Source organism: Meriones unguiculatus, chromosome 11 (genome assembly GCF_030254825.1).
Source record: "Meriones unguiculatus strain TT.TT164.6M chromosome 11, Bangor_MerUng_6.1, whole genome shotgun sequence".
NCBI lineage: Eukaryota > Metazoa > Chordata > Mammalia > Rodentia > Muridae > Meriones > Meriones unguiculatus.
Window position 1 is genome coordinate 104,047,569 of NC_083359.1, and position 16,437 is coordinate 104,064,005.

At 41.7% G+C, this 16,437-nt stretch overlaps 1 long non-coding RNA gene across 1 annotated transcript in view; it reads right to left on the reverse strand.

The window, feature by feature from the left end:
- Window positions 1-708: 708 nt before the first annotated feature.
- Window positions 709-16,437, reverse strand: part of LOC132646510 (uncharacterized) — a 33,792-nt gene continuing 18,063 nt past the window's right edge. Inside the window, exons 2-3 of the long non-coding RNA XR_009584808.1 lie at window positions 7,070-7,176; window positions 709-1,220 (exon numbers count right to left, since the gene is read on the reverse strand). This is a non-coding gene — a long non-coding RNA (uncharacterized LOC132646510). The remainder of the gene's footprint in view (window positions 1,221-7,069; window positions 7,177-16,437) is intronic.

A 16,437-nucleotide genomic window follows, 5' to 3' on the forward strand; every position in this document is an offset into this window, starting at 1 on the left:
ATATTTGATTACATGTATGTAATTTGATTGATTACATGTATTGTCTAAGAATAAATAAAATATATTCCATTTTTAAAAGTAGGTTTGTATTAATTTTTGCTTTCCTCTTCCTTGCTCCCACATTCTTGCTCTGTCTCTGTTACGGTTTGAGTGTGAGTGATCTCTCACATGCTCATGTGTCTGAACACTTGGTACTCAGCTGACAACACTGTTTGGGCAATTGTGGACCCTTAAGGAAGTGGAGGAAATGAGTCACTGGAGGCGGGCCCAGAAAGGCCAACCCCCTAGCTTTCTGCTCTACCCATAAGCCAGAAGCCTCCTGCTGGCACTGTTGGAGCCATACCTTCCCTTGACCCTCAACTGGGACTCCAAATAAACCCTCCTTCCTTAAAATTGCTTCCTTTCAAAGTCACGTTCGTGAGAAAGGTAATTAATACAGTCTCTTATTCTTACACAAAGCTACAGAATTAGTAGTGTTTGCATTATTCACACTAGAAATTAAGTACAACTCTCTGCAGCCGACTGGCAAAAATACAAAACTCAATACAAGACTCAATAGACAGACTGAAGGGAAAAGCATCACAGTCATCTGTACAGTCAGGGCTCTGTAGTCGGGCCCTGGGGGAGCCTGGGCTGCTGCTCAGAATCAGCAGGTTCCTGGGCGGGAAGACAACACATAAAGAATCAAAAAAACACATTGGGGTCCTTTTCCTTTTCTGCTCTACGTGTTTATTGATGTTATTAGTGAGGCTATTTATAGGTTTGTTATCCTTCTCAGAATCAGCTTTTGTGACAAACCAGATTCACGAGTGAGTAAAGAAAGCGACTGAGGCACAGAAAAGGGCGGAGGTTGGATTGCGGCAGTCATGTCAGAGATGCTGTGTCACGCAGGTGAAAGACACAAAGCCTGAAGGAAACAGACGGAAAACGCTTGCTCTGTGTCTCAGCGTGCTCCTCTAGGACTGAGCACTTCTGCTCAGGCGTGAGCTGGGAGAGTGGTTCTTAGGGCTCTGTCACCCCACAAAGAGGCCAGAGCTCCGCTCAGAGGCCCCAGTCTGTTCTGCTAACTGGTTTCCAGGCATCGGCGAGGAAAGTTAGCAGGCGAATCAGATGCAGGTTTTCCATGTGGAGCATGGCATAGAGTGAACATAATTTGGCGCCTGGAGGAAATGTGGAGAGAATCCAGTCAGGCGGCTGGCACTTCCAGAGGCAGGAGCAGTCTGGGACAGCGACAAGAGCCAAGAGTGAAATGTTCAGGAACTTGCAAGGTGGTCTTGAAGAAAACCATCATTTGAAAAATTTCATTACAAACATTACTGGAGCCAAATGAGCTCTCGGTTTCAAGGTCATAGCCCATATTCAGTAGTAAATCAGCAGTAGACCACAGAGCAGATATTAAGATAAACTGATTATGGAAGGATTTAACAGACTGGGATCAACTGTTTCTCCTGGTGTATCTGAATTGAGCAAAGGCTGGCCTTGAACACATGACCTCAGCAAAACCCAGCAGAAACATTTTGTGAGTATCTATTGAAATCAGAATTTGCAGTTAAATATAGTATACATTTTTATTACTAGTCATAAATATTATGTCACCCATTGTTTATGTCAATAAAGTCACGTTTTTTTTTTTCCCCAGAAAGTCAATTGCTGGACTTCATTAGCCCACCATTGCCTAAAGGCTATAGTCCTAGGAGACCTGAACTGAGCAGTCTGTTCATCTTCTCAGTGAAAGAAGGAAGACAGGAAGCTAGTAAGGAAAAGGGGAGGGAAAGAGGGTTGGTTAATGTTGATTGTCAAATCGATTAGGTTAAGAAACGCCCAGAGGATCCATGATGTACACCTCTGGATGTGCCTTAGTCTTACAGAGGCAGAGCAGGAGGCCTCCTGGTGTGATTTTAGAGCTCCCTCAAAGTCAGCCAGCTCAGCAGCATCTACTCCTTTGGCTGACCCACACCTGCTCTTTGAAATTCACAGACTGTGTGCATCCTGCTTCTGGGTGTGTGCCTGTCTCCTACAGCTTTCTCCAGCCTCCATTAGCAACTTATTCCACACTCGTACATAAATAACTAGCACCAGACTTGAACAGCACCAGACTTGCCAAGAAGGGATGTAATCAAAAGTCCCAGCGTGGAGAGAAGCTGGACAGCCACAAAACATCCATGAGATGGGTCTTGGCAGTACAGGTCCACTATGAGGTGACCCTTTGAATTAAGCACAGGTGCTCAAGAAACGATCGGGAAGTATAAATGTGGTGTAGGCCCCATCACCTCCAGACAGCTGGGGTGGATACTGCCAATAAGACTGTATATGCAACTAAGAATGAACTGGAAAGGATAGGTTTGGGTCTATGAAGATGAGTGAGTGCAGGGTCTTCAGTTATAATACATGAGCCATGCTTGCCATGGGCGAGTTTGTGACTACATTGGGCACAGGGTATACAGAAAAATTCTGAGTCTTTTATTCCATTTTTCAGTGGTCCTGAGATTTCTCTGGAAAAATAAGCTTGACTTAAAAATGAGGTTCAACTCTAGTGTCTATATGGTTCTGCAGCAGCTCACTTAGGGCCCTCTTCCCCTGGATCTCAGCATGTTTACCTTCCAATTCCTCTTACCTGGACAGTAATAATGATAATCTATGGGAAAATATAATTAGAACCTAATGAATAAATAGGCACTGATGTGTGATTACCCCAAAGAAAGGGTTAATGGTCTATCGAAGTAGCTCCATTATAAAGTGCTTGACTTGTAAGCATGATGACATTACTTTAATCCCCAGCATTCACATTAAAAAAAAGGTTGAGAGTGAAAGTATGTATATTTCTAATCTCAGGGCTAAGGAAAAGGAGACAGTTGGACACACACACACACACACACACACACATATGCACCTAGAGTCCACATTTAAGAGAAAACAGGTTTATTTCTTTGAGTCTGGCATAAAGTTCTAACATTTAATATGTATAGTTATTTTCTGTTCAAAAACTCTTATAAAAACACACTAAACTTTTAATTCCACGGTTTTAAACAACTTTTACTAAAAGGAATAACAGTACACTGCCTGAAAACTGTTCTAAGAACCATAATGCATGACCCTGTGCAATTTCTTCTCTTTCACAGGCCACCAGTCCACAAGCGTGGATATGTAAAGACTCTTAGAGTCTGCAAGTCTCAGACAAGCATGCATCCATCAATGCCATTTCTCTCCCAAGGTGTCACATCTGAGAAATTACTGCATGCCTGGGCTACAGTCTACCTGGGATCTGTAGAGGAATTTTAATCCAGCAACATGGTTGCTCTGGCAAGGAATTACATCCAAAGACCTTCTAGGTCTATGTGACCTAGCTGGAATGACATACCTTTAATCCCTCTGACTGTAATGCAGACATGCTCTTAGCACACACCTTTAATCCCAAACAATGCAGGTAAAGTTAATTTGTAGAAGGAAGCACCCATGTTTGAAAGTGACATCTAATTGAAAGACAGACAAAGTGATGAATCAGAGAAAGACTTAACAAACTAAGTCAGAGATAGGATATGCTCAACTCTCAGGAGAACAGACAGAAAAAAAAAAGGGGCAATTTAAGAGAGTGGTGTGGAGAGAATGAGGTTGAGTTCAGTTGAGCTCAGTCAATTGGGATTCAGCTCAGTGAGTGTAGTACAGTGGGACTGAGTTTGTTTGTGAGTTTGTGTAGTTCAGTGCAGGTTAGCAGAGGCAGTTGAAGACAGAGAATGAGAAGGAATGATTAGAACAGACTGCCAGTGTTAGTTTGAGACCAAGCAGAGCAATTTGATCAGAAGTCCAAAGAAGCCAGATTGAATCACTCAGTTTGGAAAGGAGTTTGAGCCAGAAGAGCAGAGTTGAACCAGCCAGCCAGGGTTCTGAAAGAACAGGAAAGAGTGAGCTTATTCAGCAGTAAGACTCTGAAATGGCAATTGCACCAGGCAAATAAAAGTTACTTTTACAGGGATCCTTTTTCTCAAATCCTCTTATCCCAGGCAGACCTGGTGATGGATGAATCTATCTAGATGTTAGCCAGCAAGGGATACATTCTGTTGATTTCACTACCTCCATGAAGGACGTAGCCCCATGCAGAGAAAGCATTTAGAATCTGTCTTTGACATATTCTGAAGCTATATTTTTATAGAAGAGCAAGTGTGGTGGTTTCAATAGGTTTGGCCCCCATAGACTCATGTGTTTGAATGATTGGCCCATGGGAAACTATTAGGAGGTGTGGCCTTATTGGAAGAGGTGTGGCCTTGTTAGAAGAAGTCACTATGGAGGTGGGTCTTTGAGGTCATAAATATGCTCAAGCTCTGCCCAGTGTGAAACAAATCCAGTCTCCACCTAGCTGCCTTCAGATCAGGATGCAGCATTCCTGGCCCCTCCAGCACCATGTCTGCCCACACACTGTCATGCTTCCTGCCATGAGGATAATGAACTAAATCTTTGAAATTGTAAACCAGACCCAATTAAATGTTTGCCATTATAACAGTTGCCTTGGTCAGGGCTGGAGAGATGGCTCAGAGGTTAAGAGCTCTGCTGCTCTTCCAGAGGTCATGAGTTCAATTCCCAGAAACCACATGGTGGCTCACAAACATCTATAATGAGGTCTGGTGCCCTCTCCTGGCATGCAGATATACGTTCAGGCAGAACATTGTATACATAATAAATAAATATAGTACTTTGCTGCTTCCAAAGAACCTACATTTATATGCTTTAACTTGCCTTACATGAGAAGCAGTCAAATGTCTTTTTTTTTTTAATTATAGAAAAAGGGAAGAATGCTACTGTATAGGCAGTCTCCTGGGTTGCCTAGTAACCTATGATGTCATCATGTGTCGCCCAACAGGTGTGTGGCAGACACAGTTCAGCTGTGCATGCTCAAGCTATCAAAGGACCAACCTGCCACTTTGCCTTTCTCTTACTCTCCTCTCTTGCTCTCTCTGCCTCATTTTCTTTCCTGGGGACCCCCCCCATGTCTCTTTCTTTCCTTTTCCTCTCTATCTCTCCACCTCCATCCAATAAATCTCATATAATTAAAAAAAAAAGTTGCCTTGGTCATGGTGTCTCTTCACAGCAATAGAAACCCTAACTAATATATCAAGGAAGAAGAAAAATATATATCAAGGAAGATGATGACTATGGAAAACTATTATGTCTTAATAACCTGAAGCCAAACCAGGCATGAAGGCACATGTCTGTAATCCCAGCACTTGGTAGGCTGCAGCAGAAGGATTACCAAGAGATCAGGGCTATCTGAGGCTTCATAGTGAGATTGAGACCAGCCTAAACTACCTAGCAAGACCCTGTCTCAAACAACAAAGAAGAAACAGAAAATGTGATGATATCATGATTACTGGTAGCCCTTGTTATTTCACATTTTCAGAGGGTTGTAAGCAAATGTGTGGCAAGTGCCTCTGGAAGCCTTGCTGGGAATTTTGTCCCTAAACTGTCAAATAGAGAAACTGCACAGTACACTGCTATCTTTTGGGCTGCCTGCCAGGCACTCTAACTCCTTTGTTCTGAATAACGGCAGAGGAAGAGGCCAATAGAAGGGCAATGTGCTCTGTGGGCAGACTGCCTACCTACTGTGCTGCAGTCATGGCTCAGAATAAGCCCCTCTACCCAGGCTGCTGCAGATGCTGTTTTAACATCTGCTGGCAGCATTCATGGGTGCCATAATGTGTAAAGAGCATCCACCTAGAGCTAGACCCTCCCCCCATACACACACACACGCACACCAGCAAAAGCATCAGAAGGGCTGTGCTGGACAGTGGATCACATTGAGGTGAGGCTTCTGGGCTGTGAGATGAACCAACAGTAGATACGTAGGCATAGCAGAGGGAACCTAGGAACTGGAAGCAACCAAGTGGTCCCATTAGTGCCCTCCCCACTGAAGCCTCCTGACTGCAGACAGACACAAAGAAAGAAAGAAAGAAAGAAAGAAAGAAAGAAAGAAAGAAAGAAAGAAAGAAAGAAAGAAAGAAAGAAAGAGAAAGAGAGAGAAAGAGAAAGAGAAAGAAAAAGAGAAAGAAAGAGAGAGAAAGAAAGAGAGTAAGAAAGACAAGAAAGAAAAGGAAAGAAAAAAGAGAGAGAAAAAGTAGATAGGGGGTGAGTGGATAGATAGATAGATAGATAGATAGATAGATAGATAGATAGATAGATAGATAAAACAAACCATAGGACAACCCTAGATAAGTCCTCTTGGTTCAGAAGCTTTAACATACAGTGAAGTTTCTATCTCTCCCTCTTCCTTCTCTCATATCATGGTTTTGCATCTCACCATGGCATAACCTGCCTGCCCCTAACTCTCATGGAGATTTATTTCAACTTGGGTACAGTGATCTATGGATGTCACCAGAGAATCTGAACCATGATTCGTAAAAATCAGTGGGAAGACAAATTGAAACAAGACAGTTCTTTGTCTATTTATAATGTGTGGTAATCTTTATAACACAGTGCTGATTATTGACAACTCTTGAGGACCTATGAATAATACATGTTAAGCATTCTCTGTGTAAAAAACTTGGCATCAGAAGTGTTTTACATTCTTTTTAGATTTTAAATTTTGTCATGTATATACACATAATAAAAATGGTGGAGATTGCACCAAATCTAAACACAAACCTGAGGTCACAGAGATATGGCTCAGCAGGTTAAGAAAACTTGACACGCAAGCCAAATGATCTTAGTTTAATCACCAGAACCTACATAAAGATGGAAAGAAAAAAACAAACTCCAAAGAGTTTGTCTGCAGCATGCAGATGTGCTACAGCACACACACACACACACACACACACACATACACACACACACACACACACACACACACACACACACACACAAGTATTTTTAATTAAACATAAAATTTGTTTCATACACACCTATGTAGTTAGCTGGAAAGTAAGTTTATAGAAGATTTCAGTAGGCCTGCATTGTTGTTGCTTGCATGCTTTGATTTGCTCTGATTTTTGAGGCAGGGTCTTGCTATTTTGACCAAAGAACAAAAACCAATTGGAGATGGAATCAGAAACATAACATGGTACTTTAATTAGCTCACACCTACCTTACATAGTACTCCAGTTCTGCCTGGAAATCTCACTCCATGTCTTCTCAATATGCAATAGGGGTCTTCAGAAATTAATTTTCAATTCACCCCGAATTTATTGTCTCCTAAGCCACAAAACAACAAAGACGTGGACAAAGATTTGAGGTCAGTCTGTCATCATCTGTCATCCAAATGCCCCATGATCATCTGGATGAAACTATACAGCTATGAAAATGCCAAAACTCCCAGAGCAAAGGAAAGGAGAGAAAGCAATCTGAGTTCCACCTCAGACTTCACAAGATGACTAAGTAAGCCGTCACAGGACCGCATGACTGTCCTCCACACTGCCATTTTGAATACTGACAGTACCACCCCTCATCATGCTTACACGAGTTAAAGAGAAACTGTTCCTGGCAATTTGCTGGCATTTTCCCCTTCTTGTTTTGAAGCGTGGCTAATTTTACTAAGAATAGAATGTTCCAAATAACAAAAATTGCCATCAGTCCCCACAGTTCACCTAGTATCTTCTTCTGAAGAATTCAAAAGATTTAAAATTAAAATTTAAAAGGCATCTGTGTGGACGGAATCAACCCACATCTGAAAAGGCTGAAGATTGCATTTTTGTTCTTGCTACCAGCAATTAGACTTTTTATTAAAAATTCTCTAAGAACACTCATGCTGTTGTATCAAATCTGTTTGGATGGGACACCTGAGTCCTCAGGGCACAGGGTTAAGCATTAGATGTGAGAGTCATGTGGAGACAGGAGGGATGAGTGACATGTCTCAGATCATTTATTTTCAAAAGCATTTTGAGGCAGGAGAGAAGAAGAGAAGGACTTCTAAAGAGTGAGCCTTTTTGTGAGACAAAATAGCACCATTTTATCCTGGGAAGTGAGGTTGGCTTTGATAGACTTACTTTAGTGCTGGAAGTCCAGTTATTACTTTCTACTTCTCTTTTACATCACAGGAGCGTGACGGTGGATAGAAAAAGTACCATATGGTTGTGCCTAGAATGCCCAAAGTATATTGGACATTTACAATATTCTCCTTTATTATAAATGAAGGAACAAAGTTCTTTTGTGGGGACTTTAAGGACCGCCATGACACTGTGATGGAAATCATACTCAGACACTAACTGACTTTTTATAATTACAGGTCTTAGAGAGGAAGGTTTGCCAACCACAGTGGAAGACCTAGGGAAGAAGTACACAGGAAGCAGGCTGAGCCAAACAGTGAGCGGTCCACTAGGAAACTACATTTTGGGCTCTGTGGGGGGAACATATAAGCAAAGGTGAGGTGATTTAATTGATGTGCAGATTGTCAGTAGGACATGGTTGGAGGCGTGAAAGAAGATATATCCATGGCAGGAACCAAAGTTACCTATTGATGTACCTGGTTATCCATGCAGGGTGTTCATACCATTTTAGAGAGATGTTGAGACATCGGTACTCTATGGAATAAAAGTTTGTAGGTGAGAGGAGGGGAGAATCAGGACTCACCTGGCTAGACCCTGGAGGCAGATATGCAGGATACATAGGATGGAGAGGTTGGTTAGGATGTGGGAGGAATCTGTAGGGTGGGATAAGAAGAGCTAGTACCACTGAAAAGCCTAAGGATTGGTGGTGGCACAGGAAGGAGTGGCCATACTGGTTGTGGAGTGGCCACAACCAGGGCACTGGTTGTGGGACCCAGGCTAGATCTAGGTGATTTGGGGGTGAATAAAGGGGAGGATCAGGAAGATTAGCCCCTAGAGAATGATGTATGACAATGTAAGCTAACAAACCATTTCCTCCCCTAAGTTGCTTTTGGTCACAATGCTTTATCATAGCAACAGAAAGGCAACTAGAACAATTATTCAATTAAGTTAATAGATTTCAGGAAAAGAGGTTCCAAAGGAAAAAGACTACAAACAGCAAATACAAGAAAATAGCGTGGCTTGAATCCAAATTATATGAATAATTACATTAAATATAAATGGACTAACTAGGACTATTAAAAAGCAGTGGTTGTCATATTGAATAAAAGAAAGATTCCATGGTGTCTATTTACGAGAGATGTACATTACACAATTAATACAAATGAGTTATAAGTGAAATGATAGAAAAAGATATATCATGCAAACATGAATTATAGGGAAGTGAAATAAAATGTAAAAGGTGGACTTGGGGATTACCTCAGTAGTAGAGCATTGATCTAAGGAACACAAGGCATTAGAAGACAAAAGTAAGATAATACGAAATATAATCCAAGAGGTGCAACAGTGTTAGTCACTATAGAGAGCAGAATTAAGAAAAGGGTCAAAGAAGTACAATGGAAAAATTTTTCTAGCTTTGAAGGACATATTAAAAAGCCCAATGGTGCCCAATAAAATAAAGATTCTTTAAAATTCCCTTCCAAATACCAATGATAGAGCATACTAAAAATGCTCAGAGATTAATAACTTATATGCACAAGTTTTAAGATAAGAATGACATCAGGCTTCTCAACCAAATTGTTAGAGAGTAACATTTTCCAAAGCCTACGAAAGATGATTTAAAATCTAATATTATGCTCCATCCAGTTACCATTTAAGTGTGACATGACATAGAATATATTTCTAGCCATGCAACACCTTGAAAAATTTAGTTTCCTCCTCCAAAAGCTATTGATGGATATGTATTGTCTGGCAAAGGAGTAAAGTTGAAGCTAAAACTGAGGCTGTGACACTAAAGAACGGAAAGAAATTCTTAGGGTGGTAGAAATAAAAGTGTCCTGAAGTTCTGGCTGAGCATCAAGCCTAAATCATTTTAAATGTAGGAGGTGACAGAACAAACCCGGATGTCTCCAAGGGGGAAAAATGGAGACATTTACATAGGAAAAACGTTGGATGAGGAGGATTTCCCAGCTTCCTTTGCAGTTAAGAATGAGTAAGTAACAGTTCTGGCCAATGCAATGTGAGCTGCATTCTACTAGGTAGAAATGGCGGGGAAACAATGTGGTTCTCACTCCTTCCTCCTGCTTAGAATGGAGATCTGGAATAAGAAGGGCATGGAGAAGACATCTTGAGTCCATCAGAGAAAAACCACACACTAAGATTCTTGTACCCCCAACCACCATCTACCCTCAGACTCTATGCTTGGACCAAGATGCAACTCCTGCATATCAGGTAGTATAGACAGGTAGTATATCAGGTAGTATAATCCAGCAACATGACTGCTATGATCCCATTCATTTTAGGTCTACGTGATCTGGCTAGAATGCAGACATGCCCTTAGTACAGACCTTTAATCCCAAACAATAAAGGTAAAGTTAGTTTGTAGAAAGAAGCACCCATGTTTGAAACTGACATCTAATTGAGGGGTAGACAAAGTTATGAATAAGAGAAAGATTTGACAAGATGGGATATGCCCAACTCTCACAAGAAGAAAGAAGAAAGAGAAGCTACTTAAAAGAGCAGCATGAAAAGAGGAAGGAGGAGGCAGTTTTACCAGAAGAGGGACAAGTTGAAGAGAGAACAAGCTAGACACAGGTGAAGACAGAATGATCCAGAGACTGAGAAGAAGCCAGAAGATTAGAACAGATTGCTAGAGTTAGTCTGAGGCCAAGCAGAGCAATTCAGTCAGAAGCTGAGAGAAGCCAGTTTGAATCAGTCAGCTTGGAGAAGAGTTCGAGCCAGAAGAGCTGAGTTGAACCAGCCAGAGTTCAGTTAGAAAAGAAAGGGTGAGCTTATTTAGCAGTAACTCTCAGAGGCTGAAAACATTCTAGGCCCAGGTTAGATTGTATGGAGGCTAGAAGCTTCCAGGACTAGGCTTAGACTGGCAGGTAGAGGCAATCAGCCTCCAAGACAACAATTACATCTGAAGAATGAAAGTTACATTTTCATTACATCTAAGTCATATTCTACCTCTAGGCCCAACTCACATATCCTCTTTTCTGCTTCAACCAACCTGTCTGCATCTGACACAGAACAAAAGAAGTTCATACATGCAGATATCCTTGCAAAAATACAAATAGCATGAAAACTTAAGGCAGTAGCTGCCCCTACCCCCACAAATCTACTAGTCTTATAGAAATGTCTGGCAATGGGGATTACCTAGATGAACTCCAGGACACAGAATTTTAAAAAACAATCATAAACACCATCAAAAACTCAAAGAGCTAAAAGGACTCTCTCTCTCTCTCTCTCTCTCTCTCACACACACACACACACACACACACACACATACACAACTTAATGGACTTAAAGAGACATAACTTAAGGAGAATAATACCTGAGTAATGCTCAGGAAAACACAAACATAAGGATGATGAAAAAAATCCAGAATTTAAAAATGGAGTTCATTGTTAAAAAATGGAAATATTGAAGAGAACACAAGCTTAAATAAAGATTTAATTGAGAAACCCGACTACCCACCTAGAAAACTCAAAGGAAGCCTTACAAATAGAATGAATCAAGCAGAAGACAGAATATCATCAGAATAGATGATAGCGATGAAACAAGCAAAGAATATTTTAAAAAATTAACACAGGAAATGTGGGCACCATGAAAATATCAAACTTTTAAGTTATAGGCATAAATGAGGGAGAATTCCTACTCACTGACATAGACCAGATATTCAACAAGATTGTAGAAGAAAACTCCCCCAAACTAAGGAATGACATTCCCATGCAGATAAAAGAAACACACAGAACCCCAACTACACTAGGCCAAGAAAGAAACAGCCCAACGGCATATCACAGCTAAGACACTAAGTGTACAGAGCAAAGAACTATGTCTCCAAGATGATACCAAATCCCCTGTAACTCACAATGAAGATTAATTATCACAGACGAGAAAACTGTTCTATACTTCATTATAGCTAGAACTGAAAATCTGATTAACTGAATTTTGCATATCTGAAATATAGTTTTAATTTACATATAACAGAATTGGTTTCAATACTTGAATGGGGCCAATTTTTATAGTGTTATCGATCCTGGACCTGTGTCTGCCCATAGTTTATGATGACTCTAGGGAAAACTGAGGGGTCTTAACATAGAGTAGATTATGTAAACATGGCATGATTGCTACTAAGGTTGATTTTTCACTTTAAAATGAAGCTAAAAGTGTTTTATCCCTAGATTAATCCAGAACAGATTGTCATTCCCACCTTGAATGGGTGCCCAGAGAAATCAAACATTAGCTCCAAAAAAAAAAAAAAAAAAAAAAAAGGTTTCCAACTTAGGAAGGGAGTGAAGACTGCCGCCAGAATAGAACACATTATGGTGTTTGCTGTAGTAATCCCAACATTTAGCTAAGTAAAACAATTCATTAAGCCCCAAAAGCTTCAAAAGATAATTAAAAACCATGTTGAAGAGAAAAAATAATGTATTCAGACTCTAATAAGTGCAATAGCTAGAAACCGCAACTGGGGACTCTGGGGAGATGGCTCAGTCAGAAAAGTGCTAGCTTCAGAAGTCTGAGGGCCTGAGCTCAGTCTGAAGCATCCATGTGAAAAGCCAGACACTATAGTGCACACCTGCAATGCCAGTGCTGGGGCCATGCTGGCCAGGCAGGCTAGGGGATGTGGTTTAGCTCCAGTCTCAATGGGACCCTGTCTCAAAAAATAAAGTGAAGAACAGCCGAGGAAGACACCCAATATCATCCTCTAGCCTTCACATGCAGCTGAACAAATTTGCACACACACTTACTTACACATGAGCATGTACAGACACGCACACACACCTGCTTGCACGTGAACACGCACACACCTACAAGGAAGAAACAGAACCAGCCTCTGGGCCCCACTCCTGCAGCTGCGGAGTTTGATGTGTCTCCTCTCAGATCTGAAGGGTTATCAATGCTCTCCTTGCTCTCATACAGATTTTGCTTTTGTCTTTCTCCGGTATTGATCATCTCTCAGCATAGGAAAGGTGTGTCAAGCTAATTTGCATGTTACCTTCATCAGATTCCCCTCTGAATCCCAGTCCCTCATCCATGAGGGAATTGAAAGCTCTATCAGACAACCGCTTCTGCCTGCCAAGCTGCTAGCACTAACACACTACTGTTTTCTAGAAGTGGTGGCTGGACTGGGAAGAAGAGAGGTGTAGTTTAGATTTGGAACGCCCCCGGAAACTCTGTGCTGAAGGCTTGGCTGCTGTTGGGAGGAGGGGTCAACTTTAGGAGAAGGGGAAGTTAAATCACCCGAGGTGTGCCCTTGAAGGGATTGAGAGTCCTCCTCTCAAGTGAGAGCCCCTCTTCTTTCCTCTCCTTCTCTCCTCTTCCCTCCCCTGCCTCTCTCCCTGCTTCCTGGAAGCCATGAAGGAGTAGTTTTGCTCCACACACTTGAGACGTTCTGCCTAATCACAGGCCAAAAGCCCAATAGACTGAAATCTCTGAGCAAAATAAATCCTTCCCTTCCACTTCAACTGTTTTTCCTGACTGTTTTGACACAGTGATAAAAGCTGATTAACATGAAGAATGTATTATATGATATATGAGAAGAGGGAGACGGGAGTTCCTCTCTCTCTCTCTTGGTTTTTCAAGACAGGGTAGCCCTGGCTGTCCTGAACTTACTTTGACTATGCTGGCCTCAAGCTCACAGAGATCCACCTGCCTCTGCCCCCTGGATACTGGGATTATAAATGTGTACCACCGAGCCAGGCAGGAGTTCCTCTCTCATACACTGGCCTGCTTCCTGACTTGCTAGAGAGTGTCCTGTCCTTATTTAGAAGCTTGTAGCTGCCTTTGGCTACTTTGTAGGTTCTTCTCTGTTCTATCCTTCTCTACCCCTTTTCTTCTACCCTTTTAATCTCCTACCATTAAATAAAAGAGAAAAAGGATAGAGAGGAAAGAGAAAGGACCCCTAAATAAAGTCAGGGGTCAGAAAGGGGGTGACATTATAGTAAGACTACTTTCTGCTGATTAGGGGCATTGAGTTCCTTGGGGCAAATTTGATCTTTGCCATCAGGATATTTAACTTCTTGTTGTTGCTTCTTTTTTGTGCACCACTATTTAACAAACCACTACCAACAGCAACCAAAAACCAAGCAACTACCCTATTCCTCCTCTAGGGGGCCTGGCATCTATATACTTTCCAAAAAGTCCCCAGAATTCCAAATGTCACACAATCACAAAAATTATCTGCAGCTGGCAAAACCATACCGCTGCTAGAGCACAAGGAAAATCCTAGTCAGCTGCTTTGGACAATCTGAAGCAGCCTTATACCCCATGCCAGGGATTAAAACAAAAACATAGTCTTACAATATTTCTGTGTTTTTTAAAGAAACCAAAATTGTCACTATAGAAAGTATTTTCTGTGACAGGAATTTCTTCTTTCTAACAACTGTGCCTACTCTTCCTTCAGACTTCAACCTAAGTCTCTTTCTGACGAGACTTACTTTGACTAATGTCAGGCTCAACCTCCGCTGTCATAGGATGTCCCAGCAGTTAAGAGCACTCTGCTCTTACAGAGGATGCAGCTGTGGTTCTGAGGACCCACAGGGTGGTTTCCAACCAACTGTAACTCCAGCTCCAGGGCACCCTACATCTTCTTCTAGCCTTCATGGGCACCAAGCATGCATGATGCACATACATACATACACACATACATACCTACACATGATTTGTATTTAAAAGGAACCTGAGCTTCCTTGAATACAGTAAGCATCCTAAGCAAAATCACATGCTTTGCATTTACAATATTCTAGGTTATAAACTCCATGGTTGAAGAAGCCATGCCTGAGAACTCAAGGACATAACCTTGAAACAGAAGATGCACAATAACTGACCATTGAGTTGTTAGCCATAGGGGTGATGTGCATGTACAAGTCTGTGTAGACTGTGTTGTATGTTCAAAGTGGAGAACGTGGGGAGGGGCTGTGATAGAATGGGGCCTTCAGAAAGGGATGTTTGTAATGTAGCTTTTTATTTTAGGACCTTCCACACACAGCGTGAGTCAGGGCAGAACAGAGACTGGCAAGCTGAGCTGGACAGGCAGATGCACTGCATGGGAAGAACCCTATGTAACTATGTCCCCTATGCTGAAGGGGACACGGGACAGAAAGGACAGGAGTGTAGAGCAACCTTCACTCATCTGCGGCTGGCAGAGGTAGAAATTGAAGGTATTTGAATCCTGGCTGTTGCCCAGTTTGGCCAGGACCTCAGATAGATCGTTTTCCAAGCTTACTACTTCCTGCTCCTCTTAGTGAGCATCAAGAGACAGGTGGTGCGTAGAGCAGTCAAGGCTCTCCTTCTCTCCTTCCTTTATATCAAGAGGGTAAAAATTGGTGGTTTTTCAAGTGTGAGAAGTAAACACAAGAGTAACATTGTTGCTTCTAAAGAAGACACTTTCAGCAGAGGTCAGAGGAGCCAGGCTGCTCTGAAGCTCCGCTGTAGGTTTGATAAAAGCAGGGATGAAAGAGAGGAAGGAGAGAGAGAAAGAGACAAAACAAATTTTCTCTTTAACGTACATGTGATAGTACCTGAAGATACATATTAATGTATATTATATATTTTGTATATATATGTATCTAATATATATAATGTATATGTATGTAACATGAATTACCCAGAGATGAGTGTATGCACTAAATAACATTAAAGCAGATGTAGAAACATATTATTAATTTATGAGCCTGCTTGAGGAGTGCATCTGAGTACATCTTTAAGCAGTCTTGAAATTTTGCTTTAGAAACATCATTATGAAAGACAAAGGAAAAAAATTTGCACTTCTAAGACTGTATACTTGTCTATCAATTCCTTTCCCTACTACAGTTCACAGGAATTCCTGCCTTGGTGTTATTCAGTGCGTGCACACACACTTATATTTCTTTGGTAAAGCACATTACAGCACATATATGCACTGTACACACGGTCCAGCTGAAGCTTCAGACATAGTCCACTGCTGTAGAGAGCATGGTGCTGCAGCTGCTTAACCAAAGCAGGATTTTGAGCATCGTTTGGAAAAACTTCATGTACACTGAAGTTTCAGAGATGATCCTCAGAAGTGGCACAAGTTTGGACCACATAAAGCTGCACCCCACCCTCTTTGGATTATCAAAGAGTCTAAGAGATGTGGAGTAAGGTGTTGAGTGTCTGTGGATAGTTTTACAAATGCTCTTTCTCCTCAGATTATTGAAGCCAGCACATCACTTTTTGTTTTGTTCTCTTTGTTTTCTTTCCTGAATTCAAAAAGAGCTGTGTTCCGGTGTCTGCTGGGCAACATTGCTAGAGGCCGAATTCCCGGAAGCTCCCTGCTCCAGATGATCTCAGACCTCGAATGACCATACCACCACTTGTCTGGAAGTGTTATGTCTTTTCCAGGATGTGAATCTTCCCAGCATAGAGCTCACGAACAGCCTGCTGCCTCAGAAGCTGCTGCTCTGAGTAACATCAGGCAATGCAGCTTTGCCCAGGTCAGGAGGCC